At 47.5% G+C, this 25,691-nt stretch overlaps 1 protein-coding gene across 1 annotated transcript in view; it reads left to right on the forward strand.

Annotated features, from left to right (window-relative positions):
• CHL (chloroplastic lipocalin) overlaps positions 1 to 25,691 on the forward strand; it is a 93,796-nt gene that overhangs the window by 65,413 nt on the left and 2,692 nt on the right. The gene's annotated exons all lie outside the window — the stretch shown is intronic.

Consider the following 25,691-nt stretch of genomic DNA (forward strand, 5'->3'; position numbering starts at 1 on the left):
CCGGGCCTAAACTAGCTTCTTCTAGCTGCATCAAGGGTTTGTGCACAACTCGTTTGTCCTGAACTAGGGATGTTGTGAGCTTAATATAAATTTAGCTTTCTTTAGCTCCAAATCTTTTGGTACACAGGGATAAATGCTCATTGCTGCTCTCCCCCCCCCCCCCCCCCCCCCCCTTCCCTCTTCCGCTGCTTTCCCCGCCCCTCTTTGTCCTTTCCTCGTCCTCGGCTGTCACCCTCGTCACCACCTCCCACTGCAACACAATAGACATAGATGGAGGCTTCTGCTCCACCCCACCCCACCCCTAGAGGGGCACCCCAGAAGACCCCTCGCCTGACACCGTGGAGCAGACCATCCCGCTTGCTCTCTCACCGAAAGAGCGATCGAGCCTTGTAACTGATGTGTAGCGTCTCCAAGCTGCCTCAGTCATCTGCAAGATTATTGGCACTTGTCCTAGTAGTGAAGAGATACGCAACATGACGCAGGCCCGACTTCTCACTGAAGTCGGCACGATCACTGCTGATGTTGAGATTCTTGGAAGGAGATACTACCAGATTGAGTTTGAGACCCCCCGACATTGGCTAGAGTGATCTCCATGAGTCCGTTGAGCATAGGAACGGCTAGCGCCCACTTCCGACAATGGTGCCATGGTTTTTATCCAACATCAGATGTTCTTGAGGAGGAGGTGGACCTACCCATCTCAATGTGCTTCCGCGGCCTACAACTTGAGTACCTTCCACTGTTGCCCAAGATCGCGGTTCTGCCATTGGGACGGTCTTGGAGTCTCCTCATAGAGAAACTTTAGTTGCGGTCAAGGCCACGGGACTACCGGTAGTTCGGGTGTTGGTTTGTAACACCCACCCACTCCCTAAGGTAGTTTTATAGCCTAGGGTGAGTGGCGGGAGGATTCTACAAAGTGTGAAGTACTCGGGTCTCCCAAACCAATGCTTCATTTTCCGCCAGACACGCCATCTTGCAAAGGCCTATCCACACAGGAGGGCTCGGACTACCCCACAGCAGCAGCCCACCAGGGTTGGACAGTGACAGCTTCGAGCCCTCCCCTGCCCCCCGGGGGGGGGGGGGCTAGGGGATGCCCACAGGCATAGCTGTAGCATCAACCGGTGCTTAGGCCGGTCCTCAACCGCCGTTGACAAGGTAAGGCTCATCACACTGGCCATCCTGGCGGTCGGCTTGCCGCAACTTACCACGAAGAGTGGGTTACTACGAGAAACTACGTCGACCCTTTGTAGCAAGAGTTTAGCTCAAGCCCTCCCTAAGCCCCCTCCATTCCACTGGAGGCTCCTTCACATCCAGGCCTCCACCCCTGCTAGTCTCCCCCTCCCATTCCACGACTCCTCCCTCGCCTCCACCCGCTTCGCAAGCCCCCTCCTCCCCCCCCCCCCCAACCCACCTTATCCGGAGTCTCCTCCACCCACCCCACCGTTTGTGGTTCAGACTTCAGCATTCATGACCATCCCTAGAGAGCTCTCTAGTTTTGACATCGATAGACGATGGGATCGCTTTGACTATTCCTTCGCGGGATTTCTTTGCGATCCTCTTGCCGACCCTGAGATTGTGTGTCTCAGAATCCATGTACTGTTCTTGGTAGCTCGTGGGACAGAGGCCCTTGACATTGGGTGGGTTTCTCATTTCCATTGTGTGGCAGGGTCAGCGAGAATGGACTTCTCTCAGCGCATGGGAGACCTTGGCAGATGATGTAGCCCAGAGGACTGCACATGCTTCTTGGGGCATGGTATGTCATGTGATATAGTAGCGCTTGTCTAGGAGGAGATCAGATGCCGATTACTCCCCTTTCAAACCGGCAGCGAAGATTGCAGGTTGGTTGTTGTGGCAACATCGGTTTTCTCTCATTGACCCCATGAGGATAGTCTCATGAAATGTGTAGGGGCTAGGTGAACCCCAGTTTGTTCGCCAGAGGGGTAGACTCAGATAGGAGCTTCATGGATGCCTTGTGCTGGTGGCGCGATTGTTTTACTTATGCTTTTGGAGTGCCACCTTTGTGACAGCTGTATTTGACGTTGTGGAGAGATCTTGCGTGGTCGCTATTAGACCTTTTGGTCAGTTTCTTTTGGGCCTGGAGGCATTCAAGGAGGTGTATATATGACTATTGCGGACTCATGGCAGTAGGCCATTGTGGGCAGAGGTATTATGGTGCAAGAAGGCCTAGTGGATCACCATGCAGGTTCATGGTAGGTTGAACATTTATTTTCCACCAACCATGTGAGCGCACGGGCTGAGTTTTGGTTATATATCATTGCCTCATGCAAAGCAGTGCTGCATTTGGGGTTTCAACATGCTTGAGGACCCTATGGATGGGATTGGGGGTAGCCATGCTACAATACACAGAGCAAAGTTGGCTGCTTCCCAGCGTTTATGTATGACTTTGAGGATTTCAGGTGTATGGTAGCATGCGGACTTTGTGCGGGCTCAAGACAGCCTCTCTTTCTCTTGGCCAGACCGTAAAGTAGGAGGGGTCCCGGATTGATCGTCTCTATGCTACTAATCGTATCTGTGGCATGGATGGATCCGTATGGATTTTGGGCAAGGACTATTTTCACAGATCATGCGCCAATAATTCTTACATCGTCAAGTAGACAGCAGAGAGGTAGTTTGATGATATGCATCCCATAGAGGATTCTGCTGGATACAGAGCTCCATGAGCAGGTTGATGATCTTTGGACAGCAAGTATAGACACTCTAGGCGACCATGTTGCTCGAGCGGCCACTAGCCTTTCGGGGCTTAGTTGTTTCTTCCTCTAAGAGTCAGTAGCCTGCTGGAGAAACGGCTCTGACGGGGCATTGCTTCTCTACAGTGGATGTAGGATTGTCACCCAGGTAGGCCTTGGATGGAGGCTCAATAGGAGTTGATTTATATTGAGGAGTGGCACCACCAGTTTGTCTTCCACCGTCAAGCATCTTAGTGAACCGAGGTGGGAGACAAACTTACTAGTGAGTTTTTTGAGATGAGGGGTCCTTCTCATGCGCATATGTCACGTGCACATCTAACCCTATGTGTACGTGGACAAGCTACTTCATGACATGGGTTCAGTTCAATTCAGTCAGCCTAGATTAGGAAGTGTTCTGACACTTTTGTGAGTCTGTTCGCAGACCGTGCATGTCCAAGCACTTAGAGTAGATGCATATCCTCTGGTTGCACACAGCATGATCATCAGATTACAGTCAGAACCCATCAGGAGCATTTTACCAGTGCATAGACCTATTTTACCCATTTTAGCCAATTTTCACTTATTATTTTTAAGTGACTTTTGTTGGGAAACTGGGTAGGGCAAAATGAGCAAGCATGTATATAAGGAAACCTACTAGCACTTTCTGGCAGAGGAGGGAGCAGGAACTCTGTGTTCATCAGGCAACTTCTTAGCAAGACCCCCCAAGACAGAAGACCTAGTGTTTTTGCATTGCAAGGCCTAGCGTTTTCTACCCAGATCGGCCCTGGCGATTTGGTTTGCAGATCCGCCCTTGCAGCAGCAAGACACAGTAGGAACCCTAGGGTTTTTGCATCAGAAAGACAGATTTCAGCCAGCGTTTTGAGTTGCAGATCAGCCCCTAGCGTTTTGCAGTTCTACCACGACAGAACTCAGAAGAACACCAGCGTTTTCAGTTTTCAGCATAGACTCATCGCAGTACAAGTCTCAAACCTCGCAGATCTCACCTTCCTGCAACAGATCCTCGCCGCACGGTCAGATCCAACGTAGTTTGCAGATTCAGCCCGGAAAACGCAGATTTCAACATCTGCGTTTTCAGCGCGTCATCGTCGCATCGTCGCCATCGACATCGTCACCGACATAGAGTCAGAATTCAGCAGATAGAAGATTTGCAGATTTCAGCCATTAGCGTTTTCCGATTTCAGCCCGTCTCGTCGTCGTCCTCATCGCTGACATCGTCGGCAAGTCCATTGCATTGTAGAGATTTGTGCAATCAATAGTAGACCGCTCTCGCCATAGAGAGTGGGGCCTTCGGAGGAGGGCTTTGACAACATTCTGGTGTCGTATTCTCTTCTCTCTCTATCTCTCAGTCTCAGCACCTTCATTCACAGTGTTCATCACTTTATTTGTGTCCATTGCACTCTCTCACTAAAGGAGCGGAAGGCACTCCCTCCCGTAAGTAAAAGGAACCCTTGAGCACAGTTTGGAGCACTCATCTTGAGCAAAGTTCAACATTCACTTTTGCTGCACCTTACAGCATATCAGTGTTCGCCACTTGAGGAGACCGTATAGGACCATTGCCACAGAACCCGATGATATGCATGCAGTTGCTACTGACTTTTATCGTGAGATTCCCTTAGCAGAGCCGTAGTCAGAGCATTGGGATGCACGCAGAGAGCAAGTGTGGACACAAATGCCTTGCTTAGTCACTTAGGAGATGCACAAGAGGATTGAGAGTCTGCTTTGGCTGCAAGAGCTGATCTCCATTGAGGAGCGGTACCACGAGTTTGCCTTCCGCCATCAGGCATCTCAATGAATCCAGGTGGGAGACAGAGTTACTAGTGAGTTTTGTGAGATGATGGGTCCTCATCATGCGCATATCAGTGCTCGCCTTGAGGAGATCGAATGAGACCATTGCTCGGCGATATGTGTGCAGTTGCTATTGACTTTTATCGGGAGTTTCTCTCAGCAAAGGTGCAATCAGATCATTGGGATGCATGCAAAGAGCAGGTGCGGGCACAAATGCCTTGCTTAGTCACTCAGAAGATGTGGCAGAAGATTGAGAGCTTGCTCCAGCCAAAAGAGCTCCATCAGGCTCTCAAGGCACTCCCCTGTGATAGCTGCCTAGGGAGGATGGTTTGACTCAAGTTCTTTTTATAGTATTGGGAGGTTCTAGGTCGAGATTATGCTATGTATACCAACATATTCTACACACTAGGGGGATGCCAGATAGCATGAGCGAGGGCTTGATTTATCTTATCTCCAGGGAGGGGGGTTCTTTCGATGAGATTTGGTAGTGACGGCCCATCACGATACTCAACTAAGCGTACAAAATTCTAGCAAAGGCAAGTTTGAGAATACAGCCGCTGCTTGAGAGCATCATACATGAGACTTAGACAAGCTGTGTCAAGGAGGGAAGCATCCTTGACAACATTTTTACCTTGTAAGGTGCAGCGGAAGTGAATGTTGAACTTTGCTCAAGATGAGTGCTCTGAATTGTGCTCAAAGGTTCCTTTAGTGAGAGAGTGCAATGGACACAAACAAAGTGGTGAACATTGTGAATGAAGGTGCATGAGACTGAGAGATAGAGAGAGAAGAATACGACATCAAAATGTTGTCAAACCCTCCTCTGAGGGCCCCACTCTCTATGGCGAGAGTGGTCTACTATTGATTGCACAAAGATCTACAATGCTTTGGACTTGCTGATGATGTCGACAATGATGAGGACGATGACAAGACGGGCTGAATCTGAAACGCTAAGGGCTGAAATCTGCAAATCTTTATCTGCTGAATTCTGACTCTATGTCGGTGACGACGACGCGCTGAAAACGCAGATGCTGAAATCTGCATTTTCCGGGCTGAATCTGCAAACGCTCGTTGATCTGACCGTGCGGCGAGGATCTATTGCGGGAAGGTGAGGTCTACGAGGTTCGGGACTTCTCGTGCGGTGTCTAGGTGCTGAAAACTGAAAACACTGAGGTTATGGGCTGATCTGACGTTGAGGGTCTGCAAAATGCCGAGGCTGATCTGCAAATCCAAAATGCTGGGCTGAACTGGAGCTTGATGAAAAAACGCTAGGCCACTTGCTGGAGACTACTATTGCCGAGGCTGATCTGCCAAGCAAAAACGCCAGGCTTGTTGTGGGTGAAAAACGCTAGGTTTGCTGATGGGGGGAATCTTGCTGAGAAGGTGCCTATTGAACTCTTGTTCCTGCTGCCTTTTCTGCCAGAAATGCTAGCGCTAGGGTTTCTTATATACTTGCGGTTCTAAATTGCCCTACCCAGTTCCCAACAAAAGTCACTTAAAAATAACAAGTGAAAATGGCAAAAATAGGGAAATTAGGTTTTCTGCACTGTAAAATGCTCCTGATAGAATCTGATGGTAATGCTGATGATCATGCTGTGTGCAACCAGAGGATATGTATCTACTCTAAGTGCCTGGGCATGCACGGTCTGCGAACAAACTCACAAAGGTGCCAGAGCACTTCCTAGGTGTTGTGACTGGAGCTAGGGCGGGTGATGCCGAAGGCAATCCATGGCTTGGAGGGAGCGCAGCAGAACAAGTTGAACGAGAGAGAGAGAGAGAGAGAGAGAGAGAGAGAGAGAGAGAGAGAGAGAGAGAGAGAGAGAGAGAGATCTCGACACAGTAGAAAAATAACGCTTGTTCTTTTTTATTCAATAGTCCTTGTATATATATAGAGAACTTAAGCCAATCATGCAAAAACTGCCATGCAAACTCCACAAAGACTAAAGTGCACATTTACCTAAAACTAGTGGTGTTCCCACGGGATTAGATCATATAGGGCTTGAACCCAACAATCCCCCCCTCAAGCCCGAACTGGACAAGCAACTCATGATACCTCGAGTTTTTGGTGTACTCGTCAACCGTGAGTTTTAGGTTTTCTCACAACCAAGGATTTCTGGTGTATCCATAACCTGGTGCTAGATCAATAACCCCCCCTTGAACAGATAGGGTGTAGGCCAAAAAAAGTTAGCTACCAAAAATGGAGTTTTTGGTTCACTGCCAAACCTTGGGTTTAAGGTGTACCCAGTAACCTCATGAGGAGCGGACAAAATGGTACTTGAGAACAAAAACTGATAAATTGGGAGGTCCTGTCTGTGTGGCAGTGTCTATAACCCATACAAATTTTGACATGGCATGACAATAGTTGACAATTTATAGGCAAAAATAAGGCTTTGACTGAAAGTTTATAATGGTTTTGACAATAGACAAAAGTTGACAAAAAACTATGACACTAAACTGGCAAAAAATAGTTGATGAAAAAACTTGTATTGTGGTCTCGAAGCGGATCTGGATGTTCAGCATCTTTTGATGTACCTCTTGGTTCTCGAAACAAATTGTTGGCTTATGGATGTTTTGCATCTTCCTTACATCAACATGTATTGGATCAATCTCCGTCGAGTTAGATTATGTGTCGCAATGCTTTTGGGAAAGACATAGAAAGGACCTTTGTGAGGCTTCTGGATCCACAGTGTGCCCAAATCATCTTGAGCAGCCTCACCCACAACAGTCTGAGCAGTGCCTACAATCAACACTTTCTCTACCCGCTTTACTCTGAGCATCTTAAGCCCTAGCGAATAGTTGAGGGTGTGAATCCCTCTTGCTTAAGGGTTTAATTGAGGTTGGCCAAATCAAACATAGTGTGAAATAAAACTCAAAATACACCTTCTGTAGTCGGCAAGCTCGCAGACAACAGCGCAGATGGCGATTTGATGAACAAAGGAGCCTGTAGAGGCCGAATTTGGGGTCGCTCAAGAGTCGGGATCGCTTCAGCAAGCCAGGGCGATGCTGTTCATGCAACCTTTGTGCGATTTGATGCAGGTCGACAGCCTGCTCTTGCCTGTGTAAGCGGCCGTACCCACGTGCTGACTCTAACCGAGGCCAACAAGGCTCTGATACCAGTTGTTGTGACTGGAGCTAGGGCGGGTGATGCCGGAGGCAATCCATGGCTTGGAGGAAGCGCAGCAGAACAAGTTGAACGAGAGAGAGAGAGAGAGAGAGAGAGAGAGAGAGAGAGAGAGAGAGAGTAGAAAAATAACGCTTGTTCTTTTTTATTCAATAGTCCTTGTATATATATAGAGAACTTAAGCCAATCATGCAAAAACTGCCATGCAAACTCCACAAAGACTGGAGTGCACATTTACCTAAAACTAGTCTGTTCCCACGGGATTAGATCATATAGGGCTTGAACCCAACACTAGGCTAGACTGACTGAACTGGACTGAACCCTTGTGATGAAGTAGCTTGTCTATGTACACATAGGGTTAGATGTGCACATGACATCCCCTCCTTTTTAAAGTAAGGTACTGGTACCGATCTGCATGGCTTCCTTGTAGGCTGGCAACATCTCAAGATAGTCTTTAAAAAACTCTTCATCGACCCACACTGCTTTGTGGGTTCCTCGATCCTTGAACTTCAAAAAATACTGTCGCACTTGCTTCTTTGAACCACGGCGAAACCGATGCAACAACATTTGCTCCGGCTCCATGACTTCTGCTTCATCGGAGATGGATGCTGCAGGGCGGATGTTCCTCTTCGAGGAACCTTTTTAGGAGACCCTTATGAGGCTCTCCGACCCCCCCCCCCCCCCCCCTTCCGCTTCTGCAATAGGTATTCATCTTTCTTCTGACACCTTGCGCGCCATTCACAAATCTACCGTGAGCTTGGAGTCCTGTTCTTTGGCCTGTAAAGTGGTGGGAAGTCTATGCTCGGCAAGGCTATTGAAGGACTATTTTAAGGCTTCGCTTCTTCATGTCAATTTTAAGATTGTGAATGCCTCCCCTCTCGGGAGAGGCTTCTTCAGGGTGCAGTTCGAGTCTGAAAGTCAAGCCATGGAGGTCTTAGCACAGGGCCTGTGGACTTTCATAGGCTTTCTTGCCAGATGGACACAGGGAATGGATCTAAATGGACTTGTAGGTGGAACTGCAGTTACAGCTAGATTCTCAGGACTTCTTCTAGAATTTTCTCCACATGTTAATGAAATTGGGAGATGTATGGGTTTTGTGGTTGGAGATGCTGTGGTTCCTGATGATGAGGATCGCACAATCTCCATAAGGATGGTGCTCTTTCCATCCTTGGCGAAGAACCCTCCGCAATTTATTTCGCTCCCGACCATTCATGGGGGAGAAATTTTACAGAGGGTTTTCTTCATTGGTCTTCCTAGTCACTGCTTTGTTTGTGGCAGAAAAGGCCATGTTGCTGCAGATTGTACTCGACGCAAGATTTCTCCTTATCAAAGGCAGTAAGCTTCAAAACAAGAGGCACTTCATGCGAATGGGGGATTGGAAGATTATTTGGTAAGGAGGAGAAGTGAAGCAGAGAAAGCTAGGAGGAAGGAAGGGAAGAAAAGAAGATGACGAGCTTGGAGGACAGAGCTACAAAGCTTGTGTATAGAAGAAGAGAAAATGTTTCTCCTCTCTCCTCGGTTACTACTTCTTCACCAGCTCTTCATGATCCGCCAGTTGATTCTCAGGGTAGTGATTTGGATATCAGCAGCACTTCTGAAGGCATAAATTCAGCTTATGAGCGGCATTTTCCTTCTTTGGTTAAAAGTGCTAAGAAGTTTACTGAGTCTCTGAAGACGCCTAGGAGGTCTTCAAGACTTAACCCCCATATCTAGCCTTGATTTGAGGCAATCTTGTATCTTAGATTGCCCTAGGATTTTATCTTTTGGTGATGCCATTTATGGTGTTCTCTCTGTATTATTCTGATGTAATTCTACCTTGGGGTCTGTGCCCTTGAGGTGATTTTAATAGAAAGATTTTCTCTTTTGGAAAAAAAAAATGGACCATACATTCAAAAAGACAACTTTGAACACTTCTTTCCAACTTGCTTAAGACGTTGCTTCGTGATTCTTAAATACATCCAATTCCCTTCCTTGATCAAAAGATCCTGACGATGCTTATTAGCCTGCCGTGAATAAGATTCCTGAGCCTTGCTTAGCCGAAGGTTTATACTCTCAGAAATCTCATCCAATGACTGACTTTCAGCATTGGCATTAGGCATTTGACTGACCGAGCGAGTCAAAAGTGACTGGAACGGACGGCCAAAAGCTGTCTCATACAGAGTTCGACCAATGGTAGAGGAAAAGAGTCATTCAAAATAGCTTGAACCAATGGAAGATAGAGCTCCCAATGAGACTGCTGATCATGCACATATAACTTTAAAACATCAAAGCCAACTGATTGTAAATCTCTGTCTGACCAGTTGACCGTGGATGAAAAGCTGATGAAAAATTCAACTTAGTGCCAAAATTTTCAGAGTGCGCGCACCAAAAATTGGACGTGAACTTAACATCCCTATCTGAAACAATTGATTTTGGCAAACCACAGAGGGGGTACCAATGCTTTATGAACAACCGTGCCACATCTTGTGCACTGATTGTAGCCTTACGAGGAATCAACATGCAAAACTTGCTGAAACGATCAACAATTGTTAAACATTGAGTTTTCCTTGAATGCAAACTAGGTGGAAGGTTAGTCACAAAATCCATGGAAATATCTTGAAAAGGTCCATCGGTAACGGGGAGCGGAAGCAAGAGGCCTTGCTGCTTACCCCGAGGAGATTTTACTTTTGACATATAGTGCACTGTGTGACATAACGAAACACATCTTTTCGCATTTTAGGCCAATAAAAGAATCTTTATATTTTTTCCAAAGTGGTGTTCATTCCACTGTGGCCACCCGTGAGAGAGTCATGTGCATCATGCAATATGGTTGGCCTGATAGAGGGCAACACACATAGACGTTGACGAAAATACAACAAACCATCACGAATGAGATAGTTGCTTGGCCCTTGGGAAGCAAGAGCCTGCAACCATTGCTTACCAAACTCGGAATCCGCAGATTGGTTCTTCATGTTGTCGAAAGATACACCCTGAATAGAAACTGTGGATCTAGAGCCAAAATTTGTCCTTTGTGACTCAGCGCATGTGCAATAGGGGTAGCTTTTCCAAGCACATACTCAATCAAACCTTCAAATTGCTCAAAAATTTGTGACCACCGTGCTTGGCGATCACTCCAATGTGCACTAGGCATAGACTGGAGCTACTTGAGGGCTTGGTGATCTGTGCCAACTGTGAACTCTCTACCATAAAGAAAATGCTTCCAATGCTTAAGAGAGTGAATGACAGACAAAAGTTCTTTATCATAAACTAAATAGTTCTTTTTTGCACCATTGAGCTTCCGGCTAAGAAAAGCTACCGAACGACCATGCTGCTGAAGCATAGCGCCTATGGCAACATTGCTCGCATTTGTCCATACCTCAAGGGGTCATCCCAAGAGGCAAGGATAAGACATAGCGCTTCTGTCACCACAACCTTGGGGCTGCAAAAGCCTCAATGGTTGCCTCGGGTAAATCCACACCCTGACTGCGAGTCTTTACCCCTTTCAAAACATCAGTCATAGGTGCGGCAATGCGTGCAAAATTCTCTATGTGCGAACTATATGCTTGACATAAACCAAGAAAAGAACGCACATCATATGCAGTCTTGGACAAATCTCAATTACGTACATGTTCCACCTTTGCGGGGTTCAGGGTGGTCTCGTACGGTCTCGTACGTTTTGTACACGTACGACGATGTGCGGTACTAAACGAACTAAAAAAATTTATGATGTACGATGACGTTATGTACGTTCAAAATAAAAAAAAACAAATAATTCTTAAGCCTAAGGCTTAGGCCTTAAAGAAACTTGACATTTAGACAGATTACAATTATGGGAGCTTGAGAGGGAGAGACGATGGAGAGCTTGTCACTTGAGACTCGAGAGCTTCAATGGGAGCTTGAGGGGGAGAAACCCAAGGGAGAGAAGGAGAGCTTGAGCCTTGTCACTTGAGAGCTTCAATGGGAGCACATGGATGATGAGAGCATTGAGAGGCTAGAGCTTGTAGCTTGTAAGTTGTGTTGAGAACAAGGTGGAGGAGTTGCTTAAATAGATTATAGGAAGAGGAAGAGCATGGGAGAGGGAGAGCATGGGGCATTATGGATGTGAGAGGGAGAGCATGGCAATAGGCATTGGTACATGCCACATGATTGCAAACATGCTCCAAAATGGCTCCCTAAATGCCCACTAACACGTGCAAAAACTGCCGCCAACGGTCATAAACGGCTACATTTTTCGATCGTACAGAACGTACTAAACGTACAGAACGGAACGGGTCCGACCGAACGGTACTAGACACCCCGTACGTCGAACGAAAACTACCCTGGCGGGGTTTAGCTTGACGCCTTTTGCAAAAATGATATAACCCAAATAAGTAACTTCAGTGAGAAAAAACTCAAATTTCTTAGTTGTAATGTACAACTGACACTCATCCAAACGGATCAATACTTTTTCTACATCCCTTTCATGTTGTTCCAACGATGCAAAAAAAATGAGAATATCATCAATAAAGATGAACACACATACACCAACCATATCGTCAAAGCAGCCTACCATAAGACGGTTAAATGTACCCACAGCACCTGTCAATCCAAAAGGCATAACCATATACTCCCATTGCCCTCGCTCTGTGAGAAAAGCGGTCTTGAAGATGTCGCCTTTGAATACCCTTACCTGATAATGTCCACTTTTGAGATCGACCTTGCTAAAGACCTTTGCCCCATTGAGCCTATCAAGGATATACTCAATGCGAGGCATCGGAAATTTGTTCTTGACGTTCATCTTGTTCAATGCCCTGTAATCAACACACAAACGAGATGAACCATCCTTCTTGCGGACAAACAAAATAGGGGCAGCAAAAGGACTTACACTAGGACGTATGAATCCTCTAGCCACCAACTCCGTGAGTTGCCGCTATAATTCTTCTTCCTGTGTCTTGTTGAAACGGTAGGGAGCCTTACTGACTGGTTGTGCCCCCCTCTGTAAGCTCGATGCGATGGTCCTCCGGCCGCTCAGGTGGGAGACGGGGTGGAAGATCATCCTGCAAAAAGAGATGCTTAAAGATGGTAAACAAAGCTGAATACCTGTCTGGAGCCTGAATGCTCTGGGTAACTGGAGCAGCATAGATGAATGTCGCTTGTGCTCCTCGCCGTAATTCACGCTTTACCTACACATGAGAAATGAGAGGCAAAGAATGCAGATCCTCCTCAGCATGAATGATAATGGGATAGTCACTCTTGGCATTTAATGTGAGAGTGTTGTCCTCCCAATCAATGAGAGGGTTATGCTCACGAAACCATCTAATGCCCAAAAGCATATCATATCCTGAGAGAGGAGACACGACAAATTTTCTACGAAAAGCAGCTTGTGAATTGTAAACAACACATCACTGCACTCTTGCGTGATGAGAGAGTCCATACCGGGAGCGAAGCCAGACACCTCGAGAGGAGATTTCTGACTAACCTCTAGGCGGGCTCTCTCTACAAGAGAGGCACTAATCACATCACGCTCATCAATGTGTGTATCAGAGACATGAGAAGATTCAATTTGGTTCATTAAAGTGCTTGAGGTTGCTGTGGGTGCCTTAGGTTCTTTAGGTGGGGCTGTCTTAGGACAAGCCGCTTTAATGTGACCTTGACGTGACATTGATAACAACGACCTTCCTTAGCATAAATGTCTTGTTCTTTTGCCGTTATGTATCCTCCTACAATTCCTTTTGCGGCTTTTTCATCAGGGATGAGCTTAGGTTTAGCAGGTGTTTTAGCTTTACCCTTAGATTCATTGTTACTAGTTAGAGTTCTTTTCAGAAGAATTAGAGGAAGATTGGCTAGAAGAGTTACCGTTCTTACCATTCTGAGGGTTCTGAGAAGTCAGGGAGATACTTTGAGACGACTTGTTCTCCTTAGGCTTGCCCTTGTTGTGCTTCATCTCTTGGGAGAGAGCAGTCGCTACCGCCTTGTTGAGATCCGCAGGGTCGAAGACTTCTACATCAAACCTAATATATTCGTCCAACCAAAAAGGAAAGCCTCCTTGCGCTCATCATCCAATTTGCGTAATTGGGTGCCGAGTTGCAAAACACAGTTAGAAAAAGACGTAACTGGCATACCATTCTGCTTGAGATTGCGCCAATCATCTTTCAATCACTCTAGGTATTGTGGTGGCATAAACCGCGCCTTGAGCTTGTCTTGGAAGGCGGCCCAATTGAAGGAAAGGGACGCGTCTTCGTCGGCTTCCTCTAGGTGCGCGGCAAACTGTGCCTCTTGCTATGCGTGGTACCAATTAATGGCATCACCGGCAAGGTACATGGCTGTCGTCAAAACCTTGCTATTGCCTGTCTTCTTAGTTGTCGCAAAATAAGCATTAAACTGATGCAACCAAGAATGAATAACACTAGCATCCATTTTACATCATACTTACTGAAAGTCAACTTCTCGGTGACAGGGTTGTTGGAGTCAGAATCTTGGCTTGCGCTACTTGATGAACCACCAACATCTTTGGCCGACTCGGGTTTCGAGGTGAGAACCTGTCGAACCAACTCTTGCATGCGTAGGTCTCTTTGCACCTCACACTCTGCCTCCAAGGCCGCTCATCTTTCTTCGGTCGCCAAGCGCACTTGCTCATGCTCACGCTCAATAGTTGCTTGTCTTTCTTCGGCCGCCAAGCGCGCTTGCTCACGCTCACGCTCAATAGCTGCCTGTCTTTCTTCGGCCGCCAAGCGCGCTTGATCATGCTCACGCTCCATAGCTGCCTTTCTTTCTTTTCGTTCCTCGGCCGCCAAGCACGCTTGTTCATGCTCGCGAACCATTCGCTCCTCGGAGGATGCCTGTCTTTCTTGGCGCTCACTTTGCGCTTCTTGGTGTGCCATCATGTCCATCATCGACTTGACCAAAGCCTCCATAGGATTTGGTGCAATCCTTTGCGTAGATGGGAAAGGGGGAGGGTCAGAAAAACCTCCTGGTGGGGAAAATTCTTCTTCACCACTGCCATGCTCATCACCTCCATGCGAAGTATCCATTCGGCTTTGGGTAATGACCATACACTGGAGTCTTGGGTTCTTAAGTTCACAAGGAACCTGGGTTCTTGTGGGTCTTGGGTTCTTGGGTTCTTGGGTTCTTGAGGTTCTTCTTTAGCTTGCACAATGTGTTGGAGAAAGATCTTCTCTTACCCAAGCTCTTCTCTTTTCTGTGGGCGCACCCCTTGGCGGCCTTGCGCTCACACCAAGGTTGTTTTTTTCCACCTGACGTGGATTGGCCGACCGCTAAGTGCACGGTCCGCTCTCAATGAGTTAAAAGAGAAACAAGGGGAGGCTGGACAAGCTTGCCCTTCTTTCTTGGGATTCGTGTCACTCTTAAAAAACACGATTAGGAATCGACACGCCCAAGAGGACTTGGGTTACGTGCGATCGCAACAAGCAAAAAAAAAAATCTTGTGGTTCTTTCCTTGAGTGATACAAAACACTGCCAAAGCTCTGATACTAATGTAAGGTGCAGCGGAAGTGAATGTTGAACTTTGCTCAAGATGAGTGCTCAAGGGTTCCTTTAGTGAGAGAGTGCAATGGATACAAACAAAGTGGTGAACACTGTGAACAAAGGTGCATGAGACTGAGAGATGAGGGAGAAGAATACGACACCAGAATGTTGTCAAACCCTCCTCCGAAGGCCCACTCTCTATGGCGAGAGCGGTCTACTATTGATTGCACAAAACTCTACAATGCTTTGGACTTGCCGTTGATGTCGACGACGATGAGGACGACGACGAGACGGGCTGAAATCTGAAAACGCCAAGGGCTGAAATCGCAAATCTTTATTTGCTAAATTATGACTGTGTCGGTGACGACGACGCGCTGAAAACGCAGGTGCTGAAATCTGCGTTTTCTGGGCTGAATCTGCAAACGCTCGTTGATTTGACCGTGCGGCGAGGATCTGCTGCGAGAAGGTGAGATCTGCAAGGTTCGGGACTTCTCTTGCGGTGTCTAGGTGCTGAAAACTGAAAACGCTGAGGCTATGGGCTGATCTGCAAATCCAAAACGCTTGGCTGAACTGGAGCTTGATGCAAAAACGCTAGGCGACTTGCTGGAGATTGCTACTGCCGAGGCTGATCTGCCATGCAAAAGCACGAGGCTTGTTGTGGGTGAAAAACGCTAGGCCTGCTGTTGCAAAAACGCTAGGTTGCTGATGGGGGGAATCTTGCTGAGAAGGTGCCTGTTGAATTCTTGTTCCTGCTGCCTCTTCTGCCAGAAATGCTAGCGCTAGGGTTTCTTATATATTTGCGGTTCTAAATTGCCCTACCGAGTTCCCGACAAAAGTCATTTAAAAATAATAAGTGAAAAATGGCAAAAACAGAGAAATTAGGTTTTTTGCACTGTAAAATGCTCCTTATGGAATCTGATGGTAATGGTGATGATCATGCTGTGTGCAACCAAAGGATATGCATCTACTCTAAGTGTCTGGGCATGCACGGTCTTCGAACAGACTCACAAAGGTGCTTGAACACTTCCTAAGCTAGTCTGACTGATTTGGACTGAACACCCTTGTCATGAAGTAGCTTGTCCGCGTACACATAGGATTAGATGTGCACGTGACATACCTTCTGGGAGGCGACTGGTCTCTTTCGTCTGCGAGGAGAGGATCTTGTGGTGCTCCTTCTTGACTTTGAGAAGTCCTATGACAGAGTTGATTGGGGATTCCTTGAGGGCACTATATGTAGGATGGGCTTTTCAGAGCTTGGATTAGAGGGTGTTAGCTTTCCGCATTGTTAGGTGTTGCTGGTAGGTGGAAGAGGGGAACGCTTATGGTCAGTAGGATGGGGATGCCCTCTTGCCCCTTTCTTGTTTCTATTCTATTTTGAGGCGATGAGTATATTTTTGGGGTTGGCTTGCGTGGATTACAACTACCTATTCGGGAAGATGAGCTTTTGGATGTGGAGTTTGCTGATGATTCAGGTATGTTTCTGGAGGGCTGGGAGGCCCATTCGCATAGATGTTTGCAGTCTGCATCGGGAGCATTGATTAACTGATGGACGACAGTGGCATTTTAGGTTGGTCGTGCTCACACCCAATTGGTCACCTAGAGAGGGCTTTAGGTGGATCCCCCTAGGGACACTAGTACGATACTTGGGTTGTCATGTTTGTTTAGATTTGTCACTAGAGCAGCAGGTTGCTCCTCTCCTATCCATCTGGAGGAAACTGCTCCATTGGAGCTCGACACGGCTCTCACGTGTAGGCAAGGCTATAGTGGCCAACTAGGTGCTTCTGGCTACTATGGGGTATATCACGTCTTGCTGGATTTTCTGGAGTTCTTGTATCAACCAGCTGGAGAGGTTGATCAGAAACTTTTGGTGGTCATGATGGGACACATAGTCCGCTTGGGCCAAAGTTTCTTGGCAGATAATTACTTTACCTTCCTTCTATCTCCTGCTCAGGCCCTCTCTGTGCATCTCTATGAAAATCCAACAAGTGGAAGGGGTTGAGTAGGAGATGGGGGGACTGTCTGTGGGACCTAGGCAAGAATCCAATGAAGCAACAACTCCTTCCAGGACTCCTCCCCTGGAAGGAGACCCTTGAAAATGAGATTCCCAAGGAGAGCTCTACTCTGCCATGTTGGGTCGATAGTGCCATTTTACTTTGAGCTTGTTGTTTTGGGAGCAGCTGCTGCGGAGTGGCCTTGAGCAGCATCAGCCCATGTGCATTGAGGAGCGCTTGAGACATCCATTTACATGGAACCCTTTGGTCAGCACACAGCGAGGTCACATGGTTGGTAGCCGACCTCATGTCTCTTGGGGTCCCATGGCAGAGGGTCCAGCCCGCACTTTTGAGGGCTGGCTGTAGTTTACAACACTTTCTTAGGAGGTTCAGAGCCATCCATTGGGAGACTTGAGCAGGGTGCAGAGCGTGTGTTAGGGTATTGTAGAGGCTATTCCAGTAAAGTGGGACACCCCTCTTGAGCCGAAGTCTCCTTGTTGAATGGGGGATTTCACTAGATTGGAGGTACTTATTGCAGTTCGGGCATGCTCAGACTCAGGGTTTGGCATGTTTTTTGAGGTTCAGAGAGAGGGCCGCCTCCACATAGTCACTACCGAGGCTTTAGAGGTGGCCGAGTGCTGGTTTCAGTGGATCTGTGTTGTGGGCAACAGTGGGAGGGCTTGTATGATAGACCCAGACGGTAGACCCGTCAGCTTTCGAGTAAGGACACTCACGATTATGGATGTGAGAGAACCTCCCCCCCCCCCCCAATACAAGTGCAGTGGGACCGGGGGGGGTGGTTTTGGTGGGATCCCTTTACTCCAGAAGATCACCCAAGGACTCCTTTCTTCAAGTACACAACACGACTGGGACGTCACATACTGACAGTGTGGAGAGAGATTTGTCTTGTTGCAGCAGGCCATTGGCAGGAGGGTGGTCTCATGATCGAGTTCTTGGCAGACCTTTGGCAAGAAGCTGAGGAGAGTTGCTATGTTCCAGTGGCTTGTTGCCCATCGGGCTATTGTAGTAGGGAATTGGCTAGTGCATAGCAGTCACTCTGCTACATGTACCGCCTGTGACCATACACTTGAGACACAGAGACACTATCTGTGGGATTGCCCAATGGCACAACAGGTGTGGTTACGGATTCTTCAACTGATGCCTTCCTTTCACCAGCTAGCCAGTACACTTGGGGTGCTGCAACTTGGTCCACCCTTACAGGCCCAGCACCGCGTTTCGAGATGGCTTCAATTAGTATGATGATTGCAATTCAGGAAGGCCGACCCAGGCTCGGCCCACCACAGAGCTTCTACCTTAGGAGTGGAGCAGAGATTTAGAGAGTTGCTAGGAGCTCATTAGCAGTCTGACACTTTGGCTCATATGGAGAGCCCGGTGCTGCCACATCTTCGAGGCTGGACCGGTCCTGCCGGTAGAGATTGTACGAAACATCTGGCTAGAGCTGATTTACACACTCATAGGACAGTTTGAGAGGCCTCAGGGTTGCTCCAAATGCATGTAGGAGCGCCGCGAGGCCTTCTTGCAACTTTTGCGACCAGGGCCTTTATTCAGCATGGCTCAATGTGGCTCCTAGATGACTCTACCGTCGGCTAGTGTGGTTGTTTCCTCCTATACCTTGATTTAGCCATCATTATGCATGTCTAGCCTTCTTTCATGAGGAGAGTATCCCCACCTTTTGATGTAGCCCCCTTTAGTAGGGGCACGTTTTGTAGCCCATTGGGCAGGTTTCTTAACTAATGTATGGATCTTTTCTTGGAAAAAATAAAAAGAAAAAATCTTCTGGTTCACAAAGTCTTTGCTTGTGATCAAGCGCCCCTTCGTCAAGCGAGTAATCATTGACCCTCTCTCTAAACCTCAAAGAACATGCAAGAACCTGTGTCTGAGCAAGCCCTAACTACAATGAGGACCTCCAGTTGAGTGAAATCCCACATCCTGCAAGGAGCTACCCGTCCAAGAGAGGTGTGCCACTCTGTTTGTATAGCTTCTACAATATCCTGACAGATGCTCTGCATTCCCCTCACGTCTCGCTGTGAAGGCTGTAAATCTCCTCAGGAAGTGCTGTAAATTGTAGCCAGTCCCCAAAAGTGCGGGCTAGACCCTATGCCATGGGCCCCAAGAGACATGAGGTCGGCTACCAGCCATATGACCCTGTTGTGTGCTGACCATGGGGTTCCATGTAAGTGGTTTCCTCAATCGCTTCTGGCCTGGTGCTGTTCAAGGCCACTCCGCAACTACTCCGAAGACTGAAGCAGGCTCAAAGAGAAACGGTCCTCCCATCTCTCCTGCTCAAGCCCACTGTGTGCAATTCTGTGAAAATTCAGCAAGTGGAAGGGCTCCATATGGGCCACCGGAACTAGGTGCGAATTTGATGAAGCATTAGTTCCTCCCCCGGGCTCATCCCCTGGAAGGAGACCTCTCACGATGAGCTTCCCAAGAAGGGCTCTACTCTGCCAACCCTCCCTGAGAGCAAGGTGAAGTAATGACCTGTTGGGAAACTTTGGCTCAAGTAGACTGTGTGTCTCGCCATGACCACAGAAAGTTCGTGAATCAGCTTCTCCAACTAGAACTCGAGAAATTGTAGCAAGACATTGTGTATCACATAGTAGCCAGAAGCACTTGGTTGGCCATAACAACCCTGCCAGCAAGAGAAAGCCGTGCCGAACTCCAATAGAGCATTTTGTTGCGCTAGTGAGAGATCCAAACCAACCTGGCAACCCAAATATCGAATTGATGTCCTTGGAGGGATCCGCCTGAAGCCCTCTTTAGGTGACCAATCGGACGTGGAATCAGAAAGTCACTGTCTTTCCGAGTTAATCAATGTTTTCAACGTACAACACAACACCGTGAGAGACTGCTCACATTTGTGCAAATTTGGGCTCCCCGTCCTCTAGAAACAAGCTCGAGTCATCCGCAAAGTCTGTGTCCAAAAGCTCATCTCCTCGAATAGGCAATTGTAGTCCACGCAAACCTCCTATGAGGTCAAAAATCTGCTCATCGCCTCAGCATAGAAAAGGAATAGAAAGGGGGCAGCAGGGCAGCCCTGTCGTATAGACCGTGTGAGCATGAAACGCCGCCCCTTCTCCCTGCCAACAACACCTGACTGTGCACACACCTTTAGAGAGCTGACACTCCCCTAATCCATGCATCTTAAAAGCTCATCCGGTGCATAGTGCCCTCAAGAAATCCCTAGTCAACTCTATCATATGCCTTCTAAAAGTCGAGAAGGTGCACCACAAGATCCTCTCCTCAAAGATGAGCAAGAGTAGTTGCCTCCCAAAAGGTAAAAATGTTGTCAAGATGCTATGCTCCTTGAGATGCTCTCGATTAGCGAATGAATTCTCAAACTTAGAGCCTTTGCTAGAATTTTGTAGGCTAAGTTGAGAATGGTGATGGGTGGCCAGTGCTAAATCTTGTCCAAAGAACCCCCCCTCCTTGGGGATAAGATAGATCAAACCTCACTCATGCTCTATGGCATCTCCCTAGTGTGCAAAATGTGCTGGTATGCACTACATAGATCGAGACCAAAAACCTCCCAATACTCCAAGAAGAAGCCGGGAGTCAAATCATCCTCCCCTAGGCATGTACCCGGGAGAAGTGTTGTCACGTGCCCACTTCACTTGCGCTACGTGGACATGTTCTGCTAATCTAGCATTAGTCATTAGCTTAGGATTGAGCCTGACACCTTTGTGAGCCTCTAGCAGGACGTGCACGCTGAGGCCGGTCATAGTTGCACCTCTCTTGCACAGGACCGCATATTAGCACTTTGGCGTTTACTGCGTGTGAACCACCTCTTAGCAGGCATTTTATTAATAAGCTACTTTTCATTTACCCTTGTTGGAATGTAGGTAGGGCTAAAGGATCTATATAAGGAACCCATGGGGCGTCAGTAGAAGCTAGAAGACACAGAGGAAGAAGACTCGGGAGCACAAAGCAAGCAGTGCCCTGCAATACCCAGGTTCTCTGACGTTTTCTCAGCCCAGCATCAACGTTTTGGACAGCAGCGTTTTCAGCCAGCAGCGCTTTTGCTCTTCACCGGCGTACTGCCGCAGAACCCCATTCGATCCAGCTTTTCCTCGTCGCAGTCGGTCGTTTTATGGCGGCCAAGATGACGGGGACAGATTGCAGCCCACAGATCCATCAGCATTTTCCAGTTTTCACCCATCATTGGCATCATCGGCAACAGATCAGCCTATTAGCTTCGCCGCACGACCGCGATCTCATCAGCATACCTAGCGCTTTCAGATTTCAGGAGTTCAGCCCTTAGCCTCGACGTCGTTATCAGCATAGACCCATCAAACCCTCATCGTCGTCATCGTCGTCGTCGACATAGACCCATCTGTACCTCGTCGTCGTCGTCGTCGACATAGACCGATTAGTACCTGTCATCGTCGACACAGAACCCCTCAGTACCTCAGTACCCATCAGTACCTTCAATACCTGCAATACCATAGTACCCTGCAGTACCCCAATACCCACAGTACCCTTCAATATCTCAGTAGTACCCAGCATTAGTAGCATCAGTTTCCATTAGCATCCGTATCTCAACAATTAGTCATTGTATAAGCATTGTGCAAGAATAAAGAAAGTACTTGCTCTGGCAACAGAGCAAGGGGGGCCTTGAGGGTTTGGGACCCGACATTCGGTGTCTCTTTTCTCTCTCTCTTATGTTTCTCTCTTTCTTTCAATTCAGTTCAGTCTATTCAATGCAGTAAAGTGTCCCTTGTGTTTGTGCAAAGTACTAAATCCGAGCTAAATCATTAAACACTTCCGCTGCACCTGACAAGTGCCCTGAGATCCTTTTGAAGCTCCTATGGCTACAGAGGCATCTGTGCCCACACCTGCTCTGCATCCATCCTAATGCTCTGACTGTGGCTAGTAGGTTGAAAGCAACTCATGGCAATAAAGTCAGTAGCAACGACGCATATCCTCGGGCACTGTAGCAACAAACCCATCCGGTTTCCTCAACTGACAAACATTGGTATGCGCATGACAAGGGTCCACCATCTTAAAGAACTCAAGTAATTTTGTCTCCCACATGAGTCTACTAGGATGCTTGGCAATGGAAGGCAAACTCCTGGCACGGTTCCTCAATGGTGATCAACTCCTGTCAAGCGTGCTGCATATGCTCCTCCACCCAAGGGCTATGTGGGTGATGCTCCTGCATCCAGTGTAAGGAAGAAATACTCCATCGGAGCCACTTCTCCTTCTCTCGGGCCATAGCCAAGCAGGTTGCTGACTCTTGGAGAAGGAAACTACCAAGGTCCACAAGGCCAGTGGCCGCTCTAATAGGAGGGTCCCCCTATGTATCTAGACTCACTGTCCAAAGCACCACAACATTTTCTTTGAGCTCTGTATCTAGCAAAATCCTCTATGTAATGCATATCATGAAACTGTTACTCTTCTGTCTATCTGACAAAGTAACAATCACTGGTGCATAATTGAAAAAAGTAGTCTCTGTCAAAATGCATACTAATCGTCTGAAACAAACGCAGAGAGTGGATCTCCCGGCTACATGAACCGCCTACAGACACGCGTCGGACGAACCACCCGACCATAGCCACCATCCGGTAGCTTCCCCGTGCTGGGGCCAGCGTCCAAGGACGTAGGCGTGCACCTGTAAGACCGAGCGTCCCATACGACCCGGCCTCGCCTCCTTGAGGTGACCTCGCGCACTCCTAGCCTCGCAAGCTAACCACTGACACTCTGCGAGTGGGGGGTCGATAATTGCAAATGAGGCCTTGGCCTCTCATTTATAATAATGGCCAACCACACTGGCCGTGTTCACACTTCGTCCACTCGAACACTGGACGCCCATCCCGACGGCGTCTGGGCTAGATCCCCTCTCCTAAAAGCGGGACATAATATACTTCCCTCCTTAAGAACCATTGATGTCCTCATCAATGAAGTAGGGGTACTGAGCTTTCAGAACTCTAACTGGTTCCCAAGTAGCTAACCTTTCAAATTGACCCTTCCATTTAATTAAGTACTCGTCATAAGCCTTTTGGCGCGAATGACGGGTACGATGATCTAAAACTGCCTCTGGTTCTCGAGGAATATACTCAGTTTGCATATCTTGCCATACATTTTCTTCGACAGGCACAACAACGTCGGCTTCGCCCAATTTTACTTTAAGGCGGCTGACATGAAACACTGGATGTACACTAACATCCGAAGGAAGAGCCAATTTATAGGCAACTTGGCCAATTTTCTTTGTGACCAAGAATGGACCACAATATCTCGCTAAAAGCTTACGATGCTATTCCGTTCGCATGGTCTTGGAATCCTTGGGTATCTTCAGATAGACCCATTGTCCCACCTCAAGAGTCCTGGGAGATCTCTTTTGATTAGCATAAGTAGTGACTCGATCACGAGCCGTTCTTATACTATCCTTAGCCAATTCGAGCATTTCTTGCATGTCATACAAGAAATCACGAGCCTGGCGTTCCTTGACTTTTTCTAAGCCAATAGCAATCGGGGATTCAGGCTCAAATCCATACATCAGCATGAACGGGCTAAATCCAGTAGCAGAATGCTTCTACTATTATAGGCAAACTCTAACTGTGGAAGATACCTTTCCCAATCAGACTGCCTGTGAGAGACATAGGCTCTCAACATGTCCTCTAACGTCTGATTCATCCTCTCAGTTTGTCCATCGGACTCAAGATGGCCAGAAGACGACATACTCAACTTCATCTCGTCAAAATCGGTCAATGAACTTAGTATCTCGATCACTGACGATATCCTCTGGCAGACCATACAGCTTATAAAGTTGATCGACAAATAAAACCGCCAACTCGTGGCTTTTTACTCTCGACTTCGTTGGTATAAACTTCGCCATTTTTGTGAGTCTATCGACCACAACCCAAATGGCATCATTGCCCCGACTAGTATTTGGCAAACCAACGATGAAGTCCATGGAAATACTCTACCACTTGGCATCTGGGATTTCCAATGGATGTATCAGGCCAGCTTTCCTAAGGCGCTCTGCCTTATTGACCTGACATTGAGCGCATCTCTTCACATAGCCCTCTATGTAAGAGCGCATTCTTGGCCAATAGAAATATTGCTTGACCAAAGCCAAAGTTCTTTGAATGCCTGGGTGCCCAGCGCTAGGAACATCGTGGCATTCGCACAAAATCCTTTGTCGAACTTCATCGATTTTCGGCACGCAGACTTTTCCATTTCTGAACAATAGTCCACCTCTAATGGAATATTGTCGCTGTCTCGTCTCTCCAGCACGACTCACTTGGGTCCCCAGATCACCCAAGCCTGTACGCGAGTCATGTCCCGCTTCCACCTTGTTCCATATCTTGCCAAAATGGCCATCAGAACGACATAGCCCTCGGAGAGAGAGATAGATATCCGTCAAGATTTCAGCCACAGACAAGGCATTAGCCTCAGGAATCCTGCTAAGTGCATCAGCAACTCAATTGCTGGATCCTTTTCTGTAACGGATCTCAAAGTCAAACTCTTGCATAAGCTCAACCCATCTAGCCTTCCGGCCTCTGAGATCACCCTGATCACAGACATAGCGCAAGGAGTGATGATCTGTCCATGCAACAAACGTAGAGCCATACAAGTAGTGTCGCCATTTCCTCAAGGCGTGAACTACGGCGTAAAGCTCCTTCTCATACGTTGGATAACACATCTTAGCATTAGAAAGTTTCTTACTTTCAAACGCAAGAGGACGTCTATCCTGGTATAACGCCGCACCAATGGCATAATCGCTAGCATCCGTTTCAACCACAAACGGTTTGCTAGGATCCACAATGTGCAATATTGGCGCAGTAGTCACCAAGTGCTTTAGTGTCCGAAAGCTCTCGTCGAGACGCTCATTCCGGACAACAGGGGGGTTACCTTTACGGTGAGGACCCAAAATCTTCGGCCCTTTCACCCATCCTTTTAAAAGTTGCATAAGCGAAGCAGCAACTTTAGAGTAATCCTTGATAAATTTGCAAAAGAATCCTGGAAAGCCTAAAAAGGACTTTACTTGGCGCACATTCTTCAGAATGGGCCAATTTCGCACTTTATCTAACTTTTCAGGGTCAACGCGAATTCCATCGCGAGTAATGATGTGACCCAAATACAAAAGCTCTTTCTTGAAGAATTCACACTTGGAAGCCTTAGCATAAGGCTTCTCAGTTCTCAGTACTTCGAGAACAGTGCATATATGCGCTAAGTGCTCAGACAAACTTCGGCTGTAGATCAAGATATCATCGAGAAATACAACAACGAAGTTGCCTAGAAACGGTCTCAGCAGATCATTTATCATCTGCTGAAACGTAGCGGGAGCATTGGTCAAACCAAAAGGCAAAACCAAAAACTCATAGTGACCATAATGCGTATGGAAACCTGTCTTAGGAATATCTTCCAGTTTGATCCGTATCAGGTGATAGCCTGATCGCAGGTCTATCTTCGTAGAATACAGCACTCCATGGAGCCGATCTATCAGATCGTCCATACGCGGGAGGGGATACTTGTTCTTAACAGTGAGCTTATTCAACCCTTTGTAATCCACGCAGAAGCGCATAGTATTATCCTTCTTTCGAGAAAGTAACACTGGCGCTCCCCACGGGGATTTACTTGGCCGAACAAAACCCCTGTCGAGATAATCTTTCAGTTGCTGTTGAA

The sequence above is a fragment of the Adiantum capillus-veneris genome, chromosome 17, assembly GCF_014529385.1.
Source record: "Adiantum capillus-veneris isolate H3 chromosome 17, ASM1452938v2, whole genome shotgun sequence".
Taxonomy (NCBI): domain Eukaryota; kingdom Viridiplantae; phylum Streptophyta; class Polypodiopsida; order Polypodiales; family Pteridaceae; genus Adiantum; species Adiantum capillus-veneris.